The sequence below is a fragment of the Ixodes scapularis genome, unplaced genomic scaffold, assembly GCF_016920785.2.
Source record: "Ixodes scapularis isolate PalLabHiFi unplaced genomic scaffold, ASM1692078v2 PGA_scaffold0__279_contigs__length_252992795, whole genome shotgun sequence".
Classification (NCBI taxonomy): Eukaryota; Metazoa; Arthropoda; class Arachnida; order Ixodida; family Ixodidae; genus Ixodes; species Ixodes scapularis.
The window spans coordinates 165,665,730-165,689,364 of record NW_024609835.1 but is presented as its reverse complement, the minus strand read 5'-3'; positions in this window follow the sequence as shown (position 1 = coordinate 165,689,364).

The following is a 23,635-nucleotide window of genomic DNA, read 5'->3' as shown; positions in this document are numbered from 1 at the left end:
ATCATTTCGTGGACGGCCGGCGAGCAGCCGATAATCCCGCGCCGATGCTCAAGCTCGCCTGCCACCGTAAGGTGAGCCGAATTCTGATTTCAACATAACATTCGAATGGCACCTGGACCGCAAGTTCAAATACTTTATTTCTCTTCAGGTGGTAATTGGTAGTTGGCGCCTGGAAAGAAACCAAAATTGTTCGCCAAAGTTAAAGCGTCGGGTGTGCATATTTTAATTGTTTTTCCAGTCTATAACAGCTGCATGTATACACTGCATGACACGTTGAACCTCCAGAGAAGTCCACCAAGCACATTAGCTGTTTTGATTGCACCAATTTAATTCCAGGAAAAACCAAAAAAGAACTTGTGGATCGCGGGATCGTGCTAACAGTGTCGCACTGTATACTCACAGCTACGCAGTTTTCGTACGTGTAATTCTCACTGAAGACGATTACAGGGGAACACATCAGTGCGCCGAGACGGTTGACGCTGGCCTCCATACCATGACAAAATATCTGGTCCGTCGACTATTGCTAAATGAACGCGCATTTCGATCTAAATTTAAATAAAGGTTCCTTTTGACTGCGGGAAAAGTAGCGGCATATATGACAGCCGTTAACTGCGCCGTTCAAAATTTCACGGCAGCCCCTCCTGCAACAACTTCAACACGAATTCGCACGCAGTAATTAGTCCCGATTCGCTTCGTGTGGACACAAATTTCACTGTCAAGTTGCCGCGATCGAACTGCCGAAGTCGGTGCGGAAGCAATCTAGACGCCGTGTGTTGCGGTGACCAGGAGCCTCTGCAAAGCAGGATAATATTGTTTCCCGTCCTTGAACACACCTATTAGAATAGTGCTTTCCTCCATTGACGAAGATGATGAGCGGGGGGCGCCAACTACGCCAGCCGCGCAGTCAGAAGCAGTGCCATTCGGCAGTTTGGCGTTTTCCATCAGGTCCACAAGGTAACCGTTCGTCCACAAATGCCGGTCGCTGGTCGATCAGCCGAACGGCTTCGAATTCTCCGAAGTGCCCGGACGAAGGTAGACGGCGCTGCGGTCGTTAAAATGGCGTCGCCTAGGAGCCCCAAATGGAATGGTGTATAGACCGTTTTATCGTGGGTAGCGCCATTTTCAGAGCGAAAGAAAGGGCTACCGGTGCTTTCCTCCTTGCTGGAGCGTTATAAAATGTGAAAGTCCCGGATGAGAGGCTTCGTCGGTGTTGGGTGTCTGCATTGCGAGAACTTCTCTGTTTTAAACTCCCAAACTTAATGAGAGTCATAAGCTTTGATGACGACAGTCTCCCGGTTATCAGGACTCCATTGCTTGGTTATAGGGCGCACGAATACCGAGAGAAAACGTCGAATACTGCCCGAGGACCTATGTCGCTTGCAACGTCTTTAAGCTTCATCGCTTTCCACATGACCCCGATCTCCGGCGAAAGTCGGTTGCGTCCATAAACCAAAAAGGCTCTTCCCCAATTATCCTCTCGACGGTGCTCGGAACATCTTGGGAATGGAGCGCGCACCGTACTTAACGCTGCACCGTCGATGAAAATCGGGTACGCTCGCAAGGTGCGTGCAAGTTTTCTCGTGTTAATTGCTGTTGCGGCTTGTTACTTTTTGTAACTTAATTTATCTCAATAGTGATATTTCAAAGTGTTGACAATGACTAGATTTTATAAACTGTTACACTTAGTTGAAGGCTCATTTCCGCCACCGGGTGTGGCTGGAAATTGTCGAAAAGCTAGTTGTATCGGCTTTCCTGAATCGCGATCTCCTGCGCGATACCAGAGAGCCGTGAACCTATGTCGACCGTCACAACGCGACTATACTCAGCGACAACTCTTCTTGGCAGTGTAGTGGAAGGTACAGGCACGCGTTCTCTCTCCCATTTTGAGCGTTCACTAAAACTGTGCGCGGGCTCTCCTCCTCTCCATGGAAATGCTAATGGTAAAGAAACCTTCAATTTATGTTGCTGAAAGTTTACCTACATGCCCCCTTCCCCCTCTCCCTCCCCCCCCCCCTCCCCTGCCTATACCACTGACCTGGTGGGAGGATGTAGGTACTGCTTAAATTGTTCCCACCTTGCTAGCGTTAGCCGTTTTGTCTTGGAAAAGTCTTGTTCTTTTCTTCCCTTTAGCAAAAGTTTATTTTTCTCTCGTTATTGTCGTAGGTTATTCTAGATATAAATAAATAACAAAATGTGTAAATAAAACGGCTCCTGCAACGTATTTCTAGATATAGCATTACGATTGCATGGCTTAGGCACTGAATAGTAAACCTAACTAGAGTCAGCGAAATAAACGAATTTATAATGACCAGTTCGACATAACCAACGCTCTTCATCCTCCCTGCTGTCAGAATTAATATAGAGCAAAAGTGAACAAAAGCGATGTAGTATGTGCACTGCACGACTATTAGCTAGACCAGTGGTTCTCAAGGGGGGGTCCGAGGATCCTTTGGGGTACGCGAAGGCATTCTAGGGGTCCGCGAAACCCTGCCTCATTAGTAAAGCCCGGCAATAAAAGTTGTCTTTTTCACAGATCAACAAGAAATGTTTCAGTTTTCGGGCGAGTCTTCTCGTGTGCTTGTCACTCAGAGAAGTCTACTTCACATTAGCCCTTAGTCATATTCATTTATTAAATAAATGTTATATTTAACCTGTACATTTCCCCTCCCTCCACAACAAACGGGGTCCTTCATTATCTCCGCCGATCCACAAGGGGTCCGCGAAACATCGATGGTTGAGAACCACTGAGCTAGATCACGATGTCTGATATCTTTTACGACCTAAGGAAGCGCACTCGCGCTCAACAAATGTTACCGCTTATGTTGGTTCTCCGAACGAGCCCTTTCCACTGCATTGGTAGTTTCTATGAACCTTGTAATTCCAAGAGAAAGACTGGAACAGTATTTTGTCATACCTGACAAAATCGCCATACGTGGAGTACGCTTTTGGGTACGTTAATCTCGGTAGAAATCGTTTATGCACCAAGGTGCATACCGTGACTTCCGACAATGACGTCGTTGGTAGTTGCTGGGGTAACAGGATGGGATCGCTTACGCTATCCAATGGGGAAACTAGGCTGCCAGCAGCAAGCGAGACCCTCTTCAGCGCACTACTGCAACGGTATAACCAAAGTTTCAGCCGCTGATCCAAATCAACAAAATCCTCTTAATTCGGCGGGCGACACATCGCTCGCCCAATTAAGCGGTCACGTAACCCCCGCCGTCACGTCACGTAACGTGGTCACGTGACTCTGATGACGGTACGTCCCCGTCGTTTTCGTGTCAGGCTTTTTTTACATCACGTAGAGCGCGCGTCACGAGAGCGTCATGGGAGGCAATTTTGATCCATAGGGTCATTCTGCGATGATCGAGAGCACAGCCCGCACAGAACCAACGTATGTTAGAATACCCTAGGCATGCGAATATCCTCCTCTTTTTACGCGGAACGTACGTCATCATGGTCGGATGGCGCCAACCCAGCAGGTGCCACCCGAACCCGATGCCGAGCGTCGTTCGACGCGTTCATTGGACAGAAGGCCTTTCCGAACGCTCGCGTAGCATTCGTGTCGATTCTGTGTCTGCCCTCGATGTGATTACGTCAACATTCTAGTACACAGGACTTGACAATCCTGGATGGCGTTGAGTGAAGCGTCCGCGCGTGGCTGCTTCTTTCTCCGGTAACCACACCGGTTCTTTTCTTAAAGGCACGTTTTTCAAGTATCCGGATCACGTGCATGTTCCTCGAAGGTTTGGGCAATCTTACGCCTGTGTACTTCTTTTTTTAACGTAAACACCAACTAACGACTTTTTTTTTTGTTGTTGTCTGACACCAGTAAATAGACGTCAAAAAACACCGAATATGCGGGAAATTCATAAACCCTATCCTTTTCTTTGATTATGTCCTCACTCTGTACTACGCAGTCATCATAAGCGTTGGTAGGACTCGCAGTCGTCCTACTTGTACGTGGTAAAAAAAAGGACACGGTGTTTGCTTTACACGCGATGACGGAATTATCCGTGTACACGCCCCGAGCATCATCGAAGCACGTTTGCTCCATTAATTTGTATGCTTCCAACATATCTGCAGGCAGTTTTCGGATATAACTAATGTGACGGGAGAGCCGTACAAGGAATATACGCGCCTCGGACACTGTCTGCGTGCTGCGTTTTTACGATGCATTAGCAGTGTATCCCCAGCTCGAGTGTTGTCCCGAGTTTCCGTCGCCCCGAGTTTCCGTCAAGTTTTGAGAATGCGAGTAACGTGCATATTTACTGCCGCTTTGCGTTTCCCCGTCTTGTGTGCCTTCGCGTTCTAGAGATCAGAGGTGTGAATGCGTATGTAAAAGGATAACTGTCTGAATTTGACACTTGTGCAATAGACCCTATATTCGAAGGTCCGCCGGCCATTGCTTGATCGCACACTCTGAGCGTGTATAGGACACGAGGCCTTCGTCATCGTTCGGCGTGAACTCGGCTGAGCTCGCATCGCGAGCGAGTGTGACGAAAGCGTTCGGCGAGGACTCGGATCCAATCACGCGCTTCGTGTGGCTAAGCAATGGTGACTGCCAATGTTGCTCGATGGAATTTTTTGAAAAGGGTCTGTAGCAGCCAAGCTAGTGGTGCTTCCGCGACGATGAAAAAGAAGCATCTCGGCGCGAACACACAGAACGAGACACCACGAGCTAGGAGATTCGGCGACCGAGCGGCCCGGCGGCTACATCGAGCGATGCCCAGGACAGTTTCATTTCTTTTGAAAATATTGTACATAAAAAGTATGTTGGGAGGTATATTCCTGGTTCCAACAGGCCTATATAGTAGAGCTAGTCACAGCCGCGTGTAGATATCACAGCGTGGTGCAGAATGCGTGACGCCTCCAGCGAAACTTGTTACCGACCCTTCGATGCCGCATGTTTTGGCCAAGAGCTGCAGTAAATGTTTCGAGCAGACCTAACTAAACTCGCGCGTAAAGTAATGCCATCAGTCTAACTTGTCTCATGAGTGGTAGCGTGACAATGATGTACTTACAGTATGTCTGCTTTGAATAGCATTCGATGTCTCCGTCCTGTTAAGCCGAGATCACACGGCTCATACCATCATGCAAAAGGCAATTTGCAAACTCGAGTCACCGCAATATCCCTGGTTCGAATGCCGCATGCCCAAGTTTTCTTCTTGAACTCGTTGTCATGCGGCATTCGAATGTCCAAGCACGGATCTCGCGGTGACTAGCGTTCGAATCTGTGTGCAGACTCTGTTCTGTACGATGTATAAGCAATGGGGCCCCGGCTTTACGGTGTTGCTCTCGTTCGAAGCTGTGAAAAAAAACTAAATTACGCGCGTGCGTATGTCTAAATGTAGAAGCGGCATCTCTGATGGCATAAATACTTCGCATCACCTCGTGGACAAACCGCCAAGTTGTGGAAGCAAGATGGAAAAGAAAAAGAAGTTAACTTGAGTGGCCGCACTCCGGAGCATTAAAAATAGTCACGTGCATTTTATACCAATTGTTACGTTCTCGATATTAATTGAAGGGACAATGAAATTATTTTTTAAATTATTCCTCCTTAGCTTTAATCCTCAACTCAAAAGCGAAATGAAAAATCACGTGGTCGTGGCGTGCTTGGGCACCGGAGGCGATGACAACGTGCTTTTTAAGCACACCGTGGAACGTGTCATTTGCGAGTGATAAGTCGTGCCGTCAGGGCACTCATTGGTCACGAACGCAATTTCAAATATTCGTCAACAGATTGATTGGTGACGAGTGCGTAAGTCCGGGTGATTCAGTGTTCGCGTCCAATGCGTGAACTCGGTTCGGCTGACTTGACTGGGCACCGCGGGTGCACCACAGTGAAAAGGCGGGACGGTTTTGAAAGAAAGGTGGTACGGAGTAGACCGCTGTGTTTTCAAGCTTTCGCACCGAAAAGAAGGCGTTAGGCTTTTTATACTCGTGCACTAGTTTCATTTCGGCGGGCTAAACGATGTTCGGTTAGTAAAATTCCAATTTATCCCAGCAGAAAATTCATTTCATGGTCCCTTTAATGTTTCCATTTACGCCTGCGTGATGAGTGCTTCGTCCAACAGCTCCTAGATAAGAAAGCCTTATTAGGGTGGTCAAGACCGGTTATAGCGAAGTCGGACATAACGAAATAGCCCCTACAGCAAAGCGAGCACGATTTCCCATTCCCTTTTGCACTTCGCTACAACCAAAGTCGGTTATAACGAAATAGTATATATGGCGAAGTGATTTTTGATTCCCGTTGGACTTCGTTTTGACCGGTGTCGTCTACTAAAATGTGGAGGTGTGCCGTTTGGCGGATGTGATAGTGTCGCGATGTGCAAGCATGCCACTGCGGGGTAGAGCGCGGTTATCCGACTGCTGAGAGATGCCTGTCGGTCGCAGCAGAAATGCTTTATTCGGCCTACAAATGGTCGTATTCTTCGTTTGTCTGTGTCTGCTCTGTTGTGAGAAAGAATAAGTTCCATCCTACCTCACACCCTTGTGAAAAAAACGTGACTTGCGCGAGTGGCAGAAGCTTATAAGGAGTATTCACTGGGCGCCATATTTGTGGGTGCTGTCTAGAGCGCATGCTCAGAAGGAGCCCACATTAATAGGCTGCTAAGACCGGCCATATTGATGGTGCTAAATGCACGCTCCAAAAGGACTGCGGAAGCTCGCCGTCAACACGCGCTCAGCAGCAGCGCACACGGATATGACCGCCAGTGAATACTCCCTATATTCGAAGCTCAAATGCCGTTTGGAAGCGGTCAGTTACATACCCATTTTCACTTCCTTAATTTTGTTTTCCATTTTGCGGTTATAGAAGAATAATCATCTATCTTAACTGACAAACTAGCTTTAAGAAAGCGAAGTTTGAGTATGATATGATATGCGAAGCTTTCATCTCCACTTTAGTCTCAAAGCTTTTTTAATTATTTCTTTCTGAAGCTGTACATTTTGCAGACCTTTAAATATCTGGTTTTTCTTCTGGTGTTGATACATCTTTTTCGTGCAGCATGAATTGACAAAGGCGCGCTTTTTTTTTAATTTCGCATTCTCCGCCAAATAATATAAATCAAGAAATGAAAAAGTTTCATTCTTATAAAAAAAACTGCTATTTTTTTTTATTGAAGAGCAATCCTACTAGGGAAAATTTGTATTCTCTCACATGTCACACCAGTCACACATTCTTCTTATATTATTTTTTATCTCTACATCAATTTGTTTTCCTCTTGGACTCAGACAATCTAATTCAGCGAACAGAGAAGCCTCGGTTGGCGTCCGAAACAAGGAGTGTTTCTTTTTGCAAGTTCTGTAACCCATGTTGCACCCGGGCACGAAACACCACCAATAGGTATTTTTTTTTTCTCGCCGTATTTGACATAGTTGTAAGTCCTTTGTTTCGCGCGAAACGCTGCCTGACCAGCCTTCTGGCCCCGCTGTGACTGGCAGCGCCATCTCAGGCCCCTGCGGAAGAATTGGGCCACACGACACCCACCTACTACGGAGAGGCCGACGCGGTCGGCATACTCCTAGCTCTAGTACGCCATAGCTTTACCGCTGATGTTTTTACGTTACTAGAAAGGACACCGCAGGGCACCGATTAAAAATGAGTGCTGCGTCAACGTTCATAGAACCCTTGTACAGACTGCGAGAACACAAATCCCAGCCGAACGCTGACACAGCAGTAAGTTCAATCCTTGCCCTACTTCGGTCTCTTCCAGTGACGGAGGAAAATTCATCAATTAGGCCTTCTTATCTAAAAGCTGTTACTTCATCCCAAACTATATTTCTCTCACAACAGGAGCAGTCAAAATTGTCTATTCAGTGCGAAAGAACCCGACACAATGAATGACTCGCAGACTTGTCGTAATTCTACGCGTACACGTCACCCCACCTTATCCGAAGCCAAGCCATTAATTTGTCGATGGCGTCAAAGAAAACACTGACGCAGCTATTCTACCTTAACCTTTACAAAATAAATGCGCGAAGTATGGCTAATGGGCATGACGACCCGCCGTGGACAATGTGTAACAAAACGCCCGACGGTGGCACGACGGGTCGGAAAGATGGCCGAAATATGAGATCCAATATCCCCCGTGTGCTAAGCATCAAGAATCATGAACTTCGAGATAATAATATTTGTGTTGTATGTATGTTTAGACAGCCGGACGATAGTCAGCTTCAATGGGCATCTGGTGTCACAGCTGTATAAGAGAAATTTAGCCAGTGCAGTACCACTGCCAGCCTTGGGGTCATTAATGCGCATCACCCACTAGTGTTACACGACCGGACGCAGGTACGATACTTATCCAGATCGAAACGGGCAGGGGTGGGGATTGAACTAGGGATCCCTGGGCCCTACAGCGCGAACTTTCGCTCCACGTGCTCCAAGCAGCGATACGTTATCAAACTCAGCCACCGATCCTCCTTGAGCTTTGAGATTGCTGGTACTTGAAACGGGAAAAACTCGGAATGCATTTCGGACGGCGGAAATTTTGGCAGTCGTAATTCTCAGTGCTTTCGGCACAGGGGATTTCGAAGTCCAAGGCTCGGCGACCTTTCTAGCCTGCAGTGCGATCCATCACCGTTGTACGTTTTGTTGTGCATCTATCGAGCACTTAATCCAGTGCGCCGTTGACGCCGCCAAGATTCTTTCCGAAGGACGATCGGAACTGACGTAATCGCCACGAATTACGCCAGTGCGTTGTGACAGCTGCCTGTGACCGACTATTGGCGATATACAGCTGGGAGACTCGTCGCCCCTGTGAGGCAGACCAAGTTCTAGGCTGTATAAACACACACACAACCCAATTATTATGTGAAATCTACGGCAACCAGTTGTAAGAACCGAAAACTAAGGCGGCAGGTTCGCTCGCCAGCTTTCTAGAGTTAACCAAGAATTCACAGCGCCTGGCGGTCAAAAGACGAAGTCGTTAAAGCATCATAAAAACAAAGAAAAGAAAGTGATGAAAGTGGTAAATACGTGGCTTGCACGTGACGTCAACGCAACAAGCTGGTGCTCATTCCTACTTTTTGTTGCCGAGATAAACAAATTTAAAGGTGCAAAAGACGCGCAAAAAAAAAATAAAAAAAAGGGGGGGGGGGGGGGCTAGCTAGCGCTCAATTAACACCGCTTAAACTCGTTGTCCCATCGAGAAATAAAGATGTTTTGCGCAGTATTCATGTGCTGCGCGGAGTATTCTTTGCAAGATTGGTCGTAGAAGGAAGAAACGATGGCTTTGGTGTTTGAAACATGTACGCCTGACTACAATAGAATAAAGCTAATCTTAGATGCCCATATATAGAACTTGATACACCTTTTTTTTACATTACTCAGGCATCAAGGAGTATGGTACACGCGTTTCGCGCGATCGTCTTCTCCGTATAAAAAATTCCAAGCAAATAACTAGAGTATAGCGTTGTGCAATGCACGTGCAAAGTGCCATTTGTTTCAGATTTTTGCTTTCAATCAGGGTTTCCTGCAGACGCCAGCACGTACACCGCGTGTAACTACGTTCCCTGAATTACTTCTTCGATATTTGAATAATGCGGCAAAAGGGATTCAACATATGAAGGGGGGAACAAGTAACGCTCCGGGAGGACTTTTTTTTACAACGGTATAGTTGTAGTGAATTCGAGTATAGAATAATCAAAACCTAGCATTTCGACGTCAGCAAAGTGTGATTCAACGCAGACACAGGTTGGACGCGAGTCTGACGTCAGTGTTTGAACTGGGTTCGTCTCCAGTCAATGTGTCCGAGGGCACTCGACGTCGGTCCCAATTACGAAGTTGGCACCATCCGAGTCTAAGGATGCTACGTGGAGTGTACGTGGAGGTAGGGAACAGGCGTTGATTTATCTAGGGGCGCTTAGGGTTCGTCTCACCTTATGTCCAGGTGCAGCTGACGCTACGAGCTGACGTGTTCTATCATCGCTGAACCAATGATAAACGGAGAAGGCATATATATAGTGACATGCGCTTTTGACGTGGCTTGATTGGTCTCATTACCTTGTAGGGTCGGCTGCGTCTGGGCTTAAAGGGGGCATGAAACGATATTTAGTTGGAAAGTTCATGGCTTTGTCGAAACGTACTGGACCTAGTCAGGTCCCAGTATACTCGCACGACCGCCGTTGATTCAGAAACTTCTTTGTCGCGGTCAAATGGAGAGGATAAAAGGGGATTATTTCTTTCAGTCTTGCCTTCGCAAAAGATTGATGTCGTAATTGTGAGACGGAAATCACCCGTCTGTGGACAGTCGAGCGCGGCTCATTGATTGGACACGAGAACTGCGTGAGCACTTGACTTGTGCTGGTAACAATCAATGCCTCGGCGGACACTCGGATAGTGGCTCCTGTCCAACCAATGCGGTGATGAGAATAGCCGAACTCTAACAATGCCTTGAGCTCAGCACGTGTTTTTTACCTTGCCAACCCAAGCGCCTGAGTAGGATTAACGGTAGTCTGTCGCACGCTTCGTCGACACAAAAGTTTCATCAACATTCGTTACGCGAATTGCAAGCCGTATGGACATTTCATTGCGCGTGTTACCTACCCAGTCCACTCGTTCACTCCGCTTTGCGACAACAGTCTGCAGCGGCTCATTACCAAAAAAAGTGTTCCCACATCCATTTCAGTTCAGTTCACCCACGGCAGTCGCCAAACCTGAGGGAGAGAATTTATTCGGACAGAATGCCACTAAAGCAATGCAGCTTCTTTAGTGGTCAGGGTAGTCTCTCTTCTGTCAGTTTTGTTATGTTGTCATGGGTGCTTGCTCCCGTCCTCTCTTCTATCAATATTTACTATTCTGGAAAGTTCCAGGCCATGCTCAGCTGTCATCGTATGTTCTGGTGGAGGTGCCGGGTACTTAACCCATAGCCCTTCACTCTGTGAGCACCTTGGCGGCTCCTCAGCCGAGTTGCCCGATAACGGGACACGGGTGGTGAGCTATCCCGCGTCTTAAACCCTTGGCGAGCAGTGAACCAATAACTATCTCAAGCCCAACGGAAAGACCGCAAGACGAGCAAGTACCACAAGGACGAACCTCGAGACTACACCACGAAGAACCTGAAATACGAGTCGGTCGCTGCTACCAGCAGGAATCACCGGAATTCGGTCTTTTGCCAGAAAAATCCGAAGCTGACTAAGCCAACAATGACAAACCTGTAGCAGTGAACCGAGTCCATTCCCACCATTGGTTCTATGCCCGTCGCACCTCACACTCCGATGCCCTTTTACGCATGGTATATGAAGATGTCAAGGGCTGGATTGAACAATATGACCATGATGCCCGCCACAGTGAGTGTACAGACAACCAGTTCGTGCAGAACCTATACTTCTCGTGGAAGAAACTGCCAGGCACTTGTTTGAGAACCACGAATCCTCCTCAACGTCATTGAAAGTTTGCAAGATCAAGATGAAGTGCACGTTCATCAGCCCACATTGACGAGAGAGAGCCGAATTCCTGATTCTGTTCAGGACACGGCCCCAACAAGAGCGTCGCTGCCTTCGTGGAGGTTGTTTTGCGCCTGATCGAGCATCCACGCCAACCCTGGTGCTACAGAAGACGAGAAGATAAGAATTCCAAGCCCCTCATGTTAGGGACAGCACCTTCGGCAGCCTTGTCCGCAACCCCACGACAAGAGCCGAAGTGTTCGTATCACCGAGACTTCCAACATTTAATGTACACTGGAGGCCGAGCCTGCCACTATCAACAACTCCCCAGCGTCTCGACACTCGAGTCATCCAGCTGCAACTTCGACGCCAGGCTCCCAGGCGTCCGTAACATCATCCACATTGTTGTCCGGGGAGGAGATCAGGAAGCTATTTTCTGCCATCACTTGCCTAGCTTTTATTTTATTGCTGAGATTGTTTCGGAACAAGTTCGACAGGCATTTCAACTGAAAACTTCTTCAAGCAAAGAGGCATCTGACGAATCGAGGGCGACTTATGCCACAACGTCACGACGTCCACCACCGGCAACCAGTTAATACGCAATGCCAATTCAACAAGACACCCCATCGCCAAAGCATTGCCAACATCGAAAAGAACCAGTGTAGGTTCTTGCTGAACAATGTACTCCGAGGAAAACGGAGGTGCTGCGAATGGTCGACCGAACACCACTCTGCTACCACTGCATGAGGCCAACCATGTCTACTGGAGATGCCGGTACCAATGAATTGGCCTGCAAGAGTTTGTGCCGAACGACCTTCGACCACGTCTCAAGGAGCGTCCGCGGGATATTGAGGATTATTTTCGGCGACCTTTGCCCTGGTGCTGACATTACCCCGAAGCTCCTGATCCCCATCACCTCGACAGGAGGTAAGCACGACAAAGCAGGTGAGCGGCAATGCAAGGACAGTTGATTTGGTGTTGGTTGTTGTCCAAGGACAATACCTAATAATTTGCCGACACCATTTATCTGCGTCCATGCAATGAAGCACACAATTTCCAACTTTGACAGAGAATGTCACTGAATGACTTGAAGAAATAGAATGGTTGGTTGTTCTCAAAAGTGGACTCCAAGCATCACCCGACTTCACTTTGCCACACGAGACTTACACAAGTTGCAGTGGTCGCGGGATGTAGAAAAAAAAAATCACCATTACGAAATGGAAGTAAAATGGCTTGGATAGCAAACACACACTGTTACCTGTTGCCAGCCATCAAGTAAACACTACAGCAAAAGGCACAGCCACGTAAGCACTACATGCCCGAGCTTGCTGCATTGACGCAGAGAACTACCAGGAACATGTGCGGATTAGAAGCCAGCTCTGCAGCTTCACTGCATCAAATGTCAGTGGCCGCACACGACGTATGATTACAAGACGGCATCTGTCGGTCAAAGCTGCACCAAATTGAGCACCGACGTGCCAGGAGCGTCATCCAACAACAAGGAGCACAGGTACTATGACTGGACGCCAGACACGAGACTGTCGCAGAAAGAAATCGTTATGGAACCATTTTCTAAGAATCAATAATTATGTAATTAAGTGGAAATAAACATATTTGATACACTAACCAGATGAACATATTTCCGCTCGCCTTTACGCCTTCAGAGTCTCTACACGCAGAATTATGTTCACGGCAGGTGTTGAACCTTTCGAGGACACCCGTATCTCTGACCCCTCAATATTAATTAATGGGACATACCAGACTGGCAGACTGGTTGCATTGAGCTGCACTTGTACCACTTCTCCTGAATATGTGGCGCGTCCGAAAACCAACTCCAGTGATGCGAAAATTTTGTTTATTAATTTATTCCCTCCAAGGGCCTCTATAGGCATTGCGGAGAGGATACTTAAAGCTACACACGTGATAACATCAAGGCAAACGAGCGTTAATGAGCACAAACCAGGCCCAGCTACCGAAAATAAATATTACACTAGCAAGAAATAATTATTGCTGCAACTTGTTGAGCGCAAAAACAAACACACATCTCAGCATCTAGTTTAATAATATGGATGCATTGTTGTATAACAGGACACTTCCTATACGTATGACACACTAGACCCTTTGCAGAACCCCATCAAACAATACAACTGTCACCATTTTTTTTCGGCGTAAAGCACACGAATGGGCCCAAGTTCACGCAAAATGCTAATGCAGCATTCCAGTCCAATAGGCGCTGAGCCGAGTTCACAGTGATGGCCGACATAACATTCTTGTTTAACCAATGCCCAAAGTATGAAAGCCTGGGGTGATTAGAATAGTAGCTACTTTAATTCGTTTCGTCACAATTTGGCAAACAGCAAAGGCTACAGTCTCGGTGAGCCAATTTGCACGTTGGAGAGAGACACATGACAACATGTCATTCAGAGTGCTCGTCTGCACAGATTTGTCACACACCTTCGCTCCGTCTCTCTGACTGGCTCGAGGGGGCTGTGGCGGTTTCCCTTATCCAAGTTACAATGATACGAAGTATAGGCAGCCCACACTTTTGAAAAAAGTAATGAAGAGACCGAAAGGAAGGGTCAACATTTTTCAACAAGACTGCTCTTCAGGCAAGGGATGAACACAGATGTGAATAATCTTATCCAGGTAATTAGAACAAGTAAATAATTGACCGACTAATGCAATACACTCATGATGAAAAAAAAGTATTGCTGCAATAAATTTTACAAAAGAGAAAAAGGCGCAGTTAATCTATGCATACACCAAACAGTTGTTTTTATAGCAAATCGAAAAGCTTTGAAGCAGGTGCCTGCAACGATTTATTTATCCCCACACTCAATAAAAGGTCATCCTCGTAGCTGGAAATAAGTCTGCACTTCGCACTCACAAAAAAAAGGAAGAAAAGCGATCGAATGTAGAGTCGTCTATTAGCACAAAAGGTTAAAGATCGCAGGAGTTTCCTCGCTACAAGTTGCTATGGTTATTCGATGACGGAGAGCTGAAACAACTTCCCCTAGGCCCTAACGCAACGTATACCTTTCGCTTCCATTTTCAGACATTCCAACGTTCAAACGAAGCTAGGAAAATGCAAATATTTTATGCCCGAAGTTATATCGTAAAATTGTTGATAAGTCCAAAACTTAGCGGTCGCGGGAGCTTCCTCGCACAAAGTTGCTGTAATTATGCAGTTACCTGGGGCTGAAACAAATTCCCCTAGGCCCTACATCCGACGCATACATTTCGCGTCGATTTTCAGACATTCAAACGTACAAACAAAGCTAAGAAAATGCGAAACGTTTATGCTAAAAGCACTCAAAGTTCTATCGATCCTGGAACAGATCCCGAATCCGAGCACCGGTACGGCGATACGGCTGATGCTGTCTCACAGGTGTTTATATCCAGATGATCCACAGCGATCTTGCGCAAAAAGGGTATAAAGTCTCATTCCTTCATATTTTCACATTATACCTGCGTCAGCAAGCACGAAGAAGCCCGATGTCGGCGGAAAGCAGCTGCACATCACGGCTACCGCGCACCAAACAAACTCGCATCCGCCAGCTCTGGGCGCTGCCATCTTACCTGTAACGTCGCGGCTCCTGGGAGGTCACGTGACGAGTAGTCACATTTGTGTAAAACATGTCGGCAACCGGGGGGGGGGGGGGGGGTGCCACTTCCGAACTTCCGGTTTATCACTCTAAGCCCCTCTAAAGCGCGAGACACATGGACGGCAGAATCGCCCGATCCGAAGTCCGATCCGGCAGTCCGAACGGCGCTCCGAATCGCCGCACGCGACATTTTGAGACACACGCTTCCGACCTTGTATGCGACATGACGATCCGTTCGGCTCTTCCCAGGAGATCCAAGCACTACAGCGAAGGTCCGCGTTCACAGATCTCTGGTCCCAGATTCACGGTTTAGCTCACACGAGCGAAGTTAGAAGCTCGTTCTCGTTAGCGCGTGCATTCTTTGCCGGGGCCATCTTTCTCGAATGGGTCAGCGGGATCCACGCATCCGGCTTCCCGGCGCCCGTCCCGTTTTCTTGTACGTCCCGCCAGACCCAGTACGTCATCATGACGTTCGCGCTAGTTGTGCTCTCATTGTCTGGACGCATCCGACGATCCGTCCGCCGTGCGAAACTATCTGGCGCGTTGGACCTATGTCGGATCGCCGATCCGACGCCTGAAGCGACCAAATTTTTCGGATCAGGCAGTCGTACTGCCGGAATGGACGTCGGATCGGGTGGATTTTAGGCGCATGTGTCTCGCGCTTAACTCATTGAAAATAACATAAGTGCGCGTGCAAAGCTTCGATGGGCTCAGAAGATGCGCGAAAGCGGATATTCCAAAAACTACTAATATGACGTCAAGCTCCGAGAAAGAGGGGCTTCAGCAGTACTTTGAAAATGATTTTCCGCAACCTCCGTGCTCCAAATTGAAAAAAAAAAAAAAAAGAATCTCGGTATTTGTGATCCTGAAAGCCATATGGAGGCGATTTAAATGTTTTTTCCTAAAATACAGAAACGCTTCAGTTTCCCTTTAATATGAAATGAAGTTTATACTCATGGACCCGAACAGTTTGAGCATAAAGTTTGCGGAGCGCGTCATTTGGGCTCCTTCGATACTCACCCAGCGTAACCGTCGCGAAAGTAGAATCGGTGCGCTCCGTAAACTTCAGCCCCAATTTTGCGTTTGACAAGCCATGCGCCCTAGACCCTCGGCGGTGTTAACTCAGCAGCAAGGTCGTCACGCTGGTAGCTGACGTAACGTCCGTGCAAGCGGTTTAGATAGTACAACGACCGACACGCCTAAAAATAGGGGGTGTGTACGGGAAGGTTTCGTGATTGGAAACGGTAGAGTTGAGATTACAAACAGCACGGTGATGTATCAGACTTGGAATGCGAGGCTTTTCTTTTCATAAAATTTAAGAGCGCTAACAAAGACGAGGACAAAAAAGGAAGGCGAACAGGACGAGCGCTTACTCTCTACTGAACATTTATTTAAAATAGCTAAAAACAGCTTTTCTTTTTCTGTGCACTATATTCATTGCAATTTGATGGTGATCAGAGTAGGGTCTGGAAACTAAACGCATTTTTTGACGTCACTTTACGATCAAATTTGACTGTCTAATCGAGAAGTAATGACGTTTCATTTAATATCAACCATGTGATATTCCTTATCCACATGGGAAAGCTTGTTCGTGCTAACCGTGTCGCATTCTGTACCTTCTGAACATGTATTAGTAAGATATATTGAACGACAGAGCGAGGGAAAAATAGTTACTGACGCAGTGGGAAAGAAGCTAGGAGAGGGAAGGAGAAATAACCAGGGCGCTTCCAGGCAACGCAGGGAAAGGTCACTGACCCCTCCCTCGCTGTCCCTCTCCCCATTTTCTTTTTACCTCGGCTAAATCGATCTGAGTACGAATAATCGTCGCACGTCCTCGGGGCCTTGTCGCCATGCTGTGCACACGGGACAGATTTCAAGCTTCTCCGCCAATAATGCGCGCATGGCATATATCTGTCAGAGCCTAAGCTACGACTTTCCCGTACTGCACTGCAAATGGCCATTGAACGTACGCCTAATGTAATTCTGACTTATCTGGGAAAACACAATAGACATTGGGTCTCATATATTGCGTACTCGATATTTGCGTTTCAGTTGTATTGAGTGGTAGATAAATAACGTGTAGACATCGCCTGTTAGCGAGCCTTATAAACAACGGGACGTAGATAATTGAATGTTTGGGGCACAATAAAATCAGCTTTTTATTCAGACAATCGACCAATTGTGCAGTTGTCTGACGAGGCGACGGCCCAGCTTTTTGCATGCCATAGTTTGTGCGTATATTTTTCCTTTGTGTAGTTCGTACGCCGAAATATGTATGCGCGAACTTTCCAACCCCGGGGAAATTAAAGGCTGTGGTGGCGACAACGCCAAGGTGTCACTACGCTTTTACTTCTCCTACTGACAGAACTCTGCTGGCTCTAAAGGTCTAGAGCTGTGAACAGAAGGCGCTATGGATAGATGAATGGATGCATGCGGCTTAACCCTTTAACTTGGGCGGCGGCTTGCGCGGTTGGTGGAGAAAAAGGTAACTCTGCACGGACATTTTTGGCATGAAACGACTGGACACGTGCAGTGTGTTCCGGTTCAGAAGGGGGCTTGGACGCTAGAGCTTTATGTTCGATTTAATAAATGCGACGCTGGAACACCTGCATGCTGCGAGAAGTTCCTCCAAGAGAACGCCCCTGTACAAGTCGAGTCAATTCACAGTCATTAGAATATGGCAATTTAAGAACTACAGGGCGTAGCTGACTACATTACTGTTGATATTGCTTCTTGATAGATTCTTGGCTTACTTTGGGGGGTGATATCGCGATTTCACAATCTGCCCACTGATAAGGCCAGGACCACGCTTGGCTAAACCCCTCTATAATATGTTACGAATTATTTGAATATGCTGGCTCTCACTGACTTCATTCACAACGCCAGCTACTTCACAGCAACAAAAATAGATAAATATGTTTGTATGTAACTTTAGCGTGAAGTAATACACGATTATTCATCCCTATACCATACAAATATAACACCCAGTGGAGCAGATAATCTTGATTGATCAGTGACTCAAACTCCATTGCAGCAATGCCTGACAACGCTGAAGAGCAACCTCTCAGTGTCAGCTTCATCCTATAAGGAGTATTCGCTGGACGCCATATTTGTGAGTGCTGTTTAGAGCGCATGCTCAGAACGAGCTCACATTACTAGGTTGCTAAGACCGGCAATATTGATGGTGTCGAATGCACGCTGCGAAAGAACTGTGGAAGCACGCCTTCAGCACGCGCTCAGCAGTCGCACACACTGCACACACCACTATGGCCACCATTGAATACTCCCTATATTGTTTTTGTACGTTGCATGCGGGCTCGCACGGGGCTCGGGCTTTTCACTTGTCATCAGATTCGTTTTACACACAACACCTGTACGCGCGCACTGGCTATTTGGAGTTCGTTTGCTTCAATTTAATTGCAACAATGTAGGCCGCACTAATTTGGCGCTTCAGGGAGCACATTTAGGCTCTGACCTCCTTTAGCAAACGGTAAGAGTTGTTATGCAACGTTTTCCCCCAGGTTGGTGGTCTTGTGAAAGTACCGTAGCATGCGTGGCCCGCCAGGTGCCTTACACTGAACGCAGCCCGCAAAATATATCTAACTAGGACGTCGAGTCAACAACCCTTGGTCATACGCTCCGTTTAAAAGCAATTGTGTTGAATGTACATTTAGACACCAGACGCCCCCAATCGTGGGGAGCTGGTGTCTCCGTTATAATAATTATCACAATATAGACGAGAAACTTCGCCAGTGCAGAACGAGTGCTGGAATGCGGTGTTTAACGTGCTACAGGCAGTATTAGAGAGTTTTAGTAGATCGTTCCGATACCTCCGATAACGATACCCGATACTCCGCCACCGCCTCCCTTGAGCATGCATAGTATCGTTATCGGGGCTCTCGGAGGTATCGGAACGATCTACTAAAACTCTCTATTGATGGACGACTGAACGTCGCTGCGACGCTCATCCAGATTGAAACGAGCACGTGCGGGGATTAAACCCAGAATCTCTGGGGCTTGCAGCGCGAGCTTTAGTTTTACGCGCTCTAAGCTGCAAAGCATTAACACACGCGGACACATTTTTTTTTTTTTTACAGCAACAGCTGTATTTTGTTTACCCTTAAAGGGGCACTGAGGTCGATTCTGAAATCGTCCTTTTGTGGTGACAACTCAATCTAGACGCTCTAAGCATCCCAACAAACCATAAATCACAGTCGTGCGTAGCTTTTTTCCTTTTTAAAAGCGTGTTCAGAAATCGCGACACGCCTTTTTTGGCTTTCGAGTGAAGTGGTTGACGAAGGGCGCTTGTCGGTGAGTTGCAAGCGATGCTTCGCCCACAGAGAAAAAGAGGAGTCTTATCCGAATATGTACCTATCAGACTCTCTTCGAAATGAGTTATAATAAAATCATTCGGAATATGCGCGTATTGCAGGGCTTTCATTGGTCCACACAATGTAGTCCGCGAGAAAAAAAGAGTCCACATGTTTTTTCTAGTGCCCTGAGATGAATAGACGGTTTTGCAATATGCGACTTGGTATATGTGGGAACTAACACATTTTAAACAATACAAGATCAAAAACGACTTTTTTAAAAATGACTTCAGTGCCCCTTTAAGCTGAGCTTCAGCTTCAGCGCGAGCTTTCTGCCCTCACTAACAGAAGTGTGAACGCAAAGGCATGCGCAACCAGAGCTTCTAGTTTCAGCTTAAGGGTGAACAGAGTATAGCGAGAACCCCCCAGGAAAATTTCATGCTCGTAATTCGCGGAAACATCCCGGTGACGTCACAATCACATGGTTGCTCCCAGCCGTTGCCGCCACCGCTGAGTTCTTAAAGGCCGACCTACAAAACGCTTTTCTGCAAGGTAGGAAACTCCCCGCGTCACACTTTCCATTTCCCCCTCTTCCACTGCTATCTTGATGGTGAAGGAAGCGTTTTGTTGTTGCATCTTGGGGCTGGATAAACCGGGATAAGATCCCTGCCCCAACAAAGGAAGTCCCCTCCGTCAAGGTAGCAGTGGGAGAGAGGGAAATAGGAAAGGTGGTGAGGAGGGTTTTCTAACTTGCGGAAAAAAACATTTTGTAGGTCGGGTAAGAACTATAAAAATTTCCCCGTCGAGCCAGATTCGAACGAACGACCTAGGAGCGTAGCAGCCATTTTTTTTTTACTAAATTCTTTTAATCCATAACCATAGCCTCCACTATACTCAGAAAGCCTGGCAGTCCGAAAACGGAGCCATAGAGTGCCCGGTCGCAGATTTGGAGCGCGAGGATCTGGTAGCACAGAGCATTTTTCGGGGAAACTAAAGCCCCTACATGTTTCAAAAGTAGCGAAAGGTGCGTCGATGCACGAGGCACGTGCAACGTGCAGCCCTTGGGGAGATCATGGCGACACAGCGCGGGACTGAGCTAGATTTCAGACGCCATGTTCTTCCCTGAAGTGACGCGTGGCACGTGTTTCGGGCATTTCCGCAACGATGAATAGCGCCACCTTTCGGAGGATAGAGGGGCTTTAGGGGCACCTAAAGCCCCTCTATCCTAGGAAATGTGACGCCATTCATTGTTGCGGAAATGCTCGAGACACGTGCCGGACATGTGTCCAGCTTTCGTTCCCAACTTCCGCCACGCCTCCTGCATCTGCCGTGCACTCCACAAAGAGTTGACAATATCTTCCCATGCCCGTCTCTTCGTTCGCCAGGTAGCTGTGCTGCTGAATTTCTCTAGAATTTGTTGCTTCCTTTTCCAACTGCTCTAATTAATTCAATTTGTTGATCCAAAGTCATTTTAGGCGTTTGCGTTAGAGAGATGGTTTTCGATGTCGACGCCTGATTCATTTTTGCATTCGGTTGTGATCGTCTGCTATTCTATCTAAAATTCAACAAGTGAAGTGTTAATATTACAAAACGATTGCTACAGCAAAATGTTAAAAATAAAAATATACCTTTTATCAATATCCATGCAAGTAAAAGTACGATCTCTTTTATTTCGGTTTTACGACTTTCTCTGACGTTTGACTTGCTGCCTTGCCTGCAGGATTTCGCTCAATCAATGCATCCACAACTGCTAGTCTTTTTTTCTTTTTGCCTATTTTGTAGAAGTTTTTTTTTAATTGTCACGACTGCAGTTTTTATAAGTACTAAATAGGCGCCTACTTTTATTGAAAGGAGTCGTAGCAAGAGCGTTGTATATTTAAAAACACATAAAATTGTAGATGCTGGGGAAAGGATGCTTGTTTTGGCTCCGTTTGTGTGAAAGTCGTACCGATGCTGTTATCTTGGTTTCCTTTTAATAAACATTATGAAACGATTGTATTAGCGCGTTAATTTGCTTTGATCTTTTTTTTTTCTTCTCGGTGTTTCGATTCAAAAGGTGGGGCTAACAGTAAAAACCGTGTAAGGCGCAGTAGTGCAAGAGGATGATTCGTAAAAAGGATCACAGTTAAAAAATAAGACACGCGCAAAATACAAAAAAAAAAAAGTTCCTAGCGCGATTTGAATCCGGAACTTACACGCCGCGACGACAAGTATCGGCGTTCTAACCTCTCGAACACAGCAAAAACATTTTTTTTTTTTTTGTGAAAGCGCGAGCTGCCGGCGCTGGCGGAGGTATTAGCGGCGAGATGTTTCGGTGGCGCCCTCCTATGGTTCCCCCTTGTGACGTCATTACCTTGCGAACAACAAGTTCGATGGTGTTTGTAAATAGCATGGTGGAAGCCTGAAATCATTGCGCTCTCAAAGCAACACTGCCAACACCGTCGAAATTAAAGTTCTTTCATTCCTCTTATTTCCGTCGATGGTATACCCTTTCCGACGTCATAGTCAGCTTTTGGGCCAATCGTGGAAGGCCGACCACAGCGACGCTTTCGGTCGCGCACGTCGCCAATATAAACATGCTGCCACCGCTTTTATCCCGCGTGGTTGTTTCTTTGTTTTGGCTCATGTTTACCCTCCCTGGCTGTAACTTTACCTGCCGCTCCTAAAGTATGAAAGGGCGGTCAATTGCACTCCAGTTGAAAGTCCCTGCAGTCAGTTTCTGCGAGCGAAATTAGGCTTTTGTGCTTGAAGCGATACGGATTTCTCCGCCACTATGCAGGGACGCTAGGTACTTCCTTGTTCCCATGGAGCTGGTCACGTGACATAGAAATCCCTCTTGGCCGCAGCCGCGGCCACGTCCGCAAGATGAGCAAACCGGCCCAGGAGATACGAGCCCTTTCTTCTTTCCTTCCATATTGGAAGAGCAAATTTCGGAGTCTACTTTCCTCTACTCCAGCGTTAATTCCACTACTGTGGTTAGGACGGACATAGTGTACTGCTGTCCTTGAGTTGCAACGCACTAGACATTGCCAGTCGTGTCTTGGTTTGTATTGCTGTTTGCAATATGTGTGATACAGAATCTATGTTATATCACAGTGCGTTCATTTTGATTCTGGTTTGTACAAGACTCAGTCATTTGAGTTCACCCCGGTGAAACTTCGCTATTCCAAGCAGTGTTCTAAGCATTCACTGTTATTTTCCGGGTAGACACTGATTGTTTATGCACTTTTTTGTTATAATTTTATTGATTGTCGCGAACTAGAGCCCCAAAAGTGTTGTTCCAAATGCCTTTGCTGCGCTTAGTAATTGCATCTTAGAACTTTTGTACGATGTCTAGTCATGCCATTGATTTTTATGCCATTTTGTTTGTGACAGCCACAATAAAACATTGTCATTTACTTTCAGAACTAGGCCGTTTTCATCTATTAGAAGGCCCACCCTTGAAGCATGTACTATCACACCCACAAAGGGTCATAGTAACTTTCTCTATGGGTTAAAAGTGATTACATCAAGTGTACATTTAACCTGTATTAAGGTGGTGAACTGGGCCAGTTGTTTGCTGTTATACATGACGGGGAAAACAGCTCGGAAAGCGCGGACTACGAAGAACAAACACGACAGGACAGCACTGTCCTGTCGTGTTTGTTCTTCGTAGTCCGCATTTTTTTAGTTTTTTTCTTCATCGTGTAGATTTAACCCCAAAGTGGATGATAGCTGCCTCCATAAATGGGTAGAAATTGAAACTAGGGGAGTGTATTATTGCCCCCAAAATGGGGGCAACTGTTCCGTCTATTTGGAGCAAAAACCAGTCCCGTATAGCAGGTGCTGTTGCCTTCAAAAGGAGGTAAAAGCAGCCCCCTCAATTATGTCGTCTTACTTCTCAAGGGGGCTGAAGTTCTCCCCTGAAGAAGGTAAAAACGAACCTTGAAAGGGTGCCCTTTTAACCCCAAAAGGAACTAAGGTTACCTCCAAAAGGAGGCAATGTTGCACCCTAACCCAGGGGGTAACTTTGCACCCTCGCTGCAGGGGGTAACGTTACTTTCAAAAGGGGTTGCCCAGTGTGCAAGTCGGTTACCCCCTTAAGGAGGGTACTACAGTACCCTTTTTTTTAAGAGTGTACCCACTAATTTTTCCAACTAGAGTTCGGTAATCTGACGTCTCCGCGCCCTCTCATCGCTTCTTCTCCCTCAGTCTTTACCCGTGAAGGAAATATTGGCTGTAGGCAATATTCAGTTGTGTCGGCGCATGCGGACGACCATCCGATCAGACAAACTTGCACGTCGTATGACTAGACCTCGGAAAGTATACGTAGCGGCCGTTAACGCAAATTTC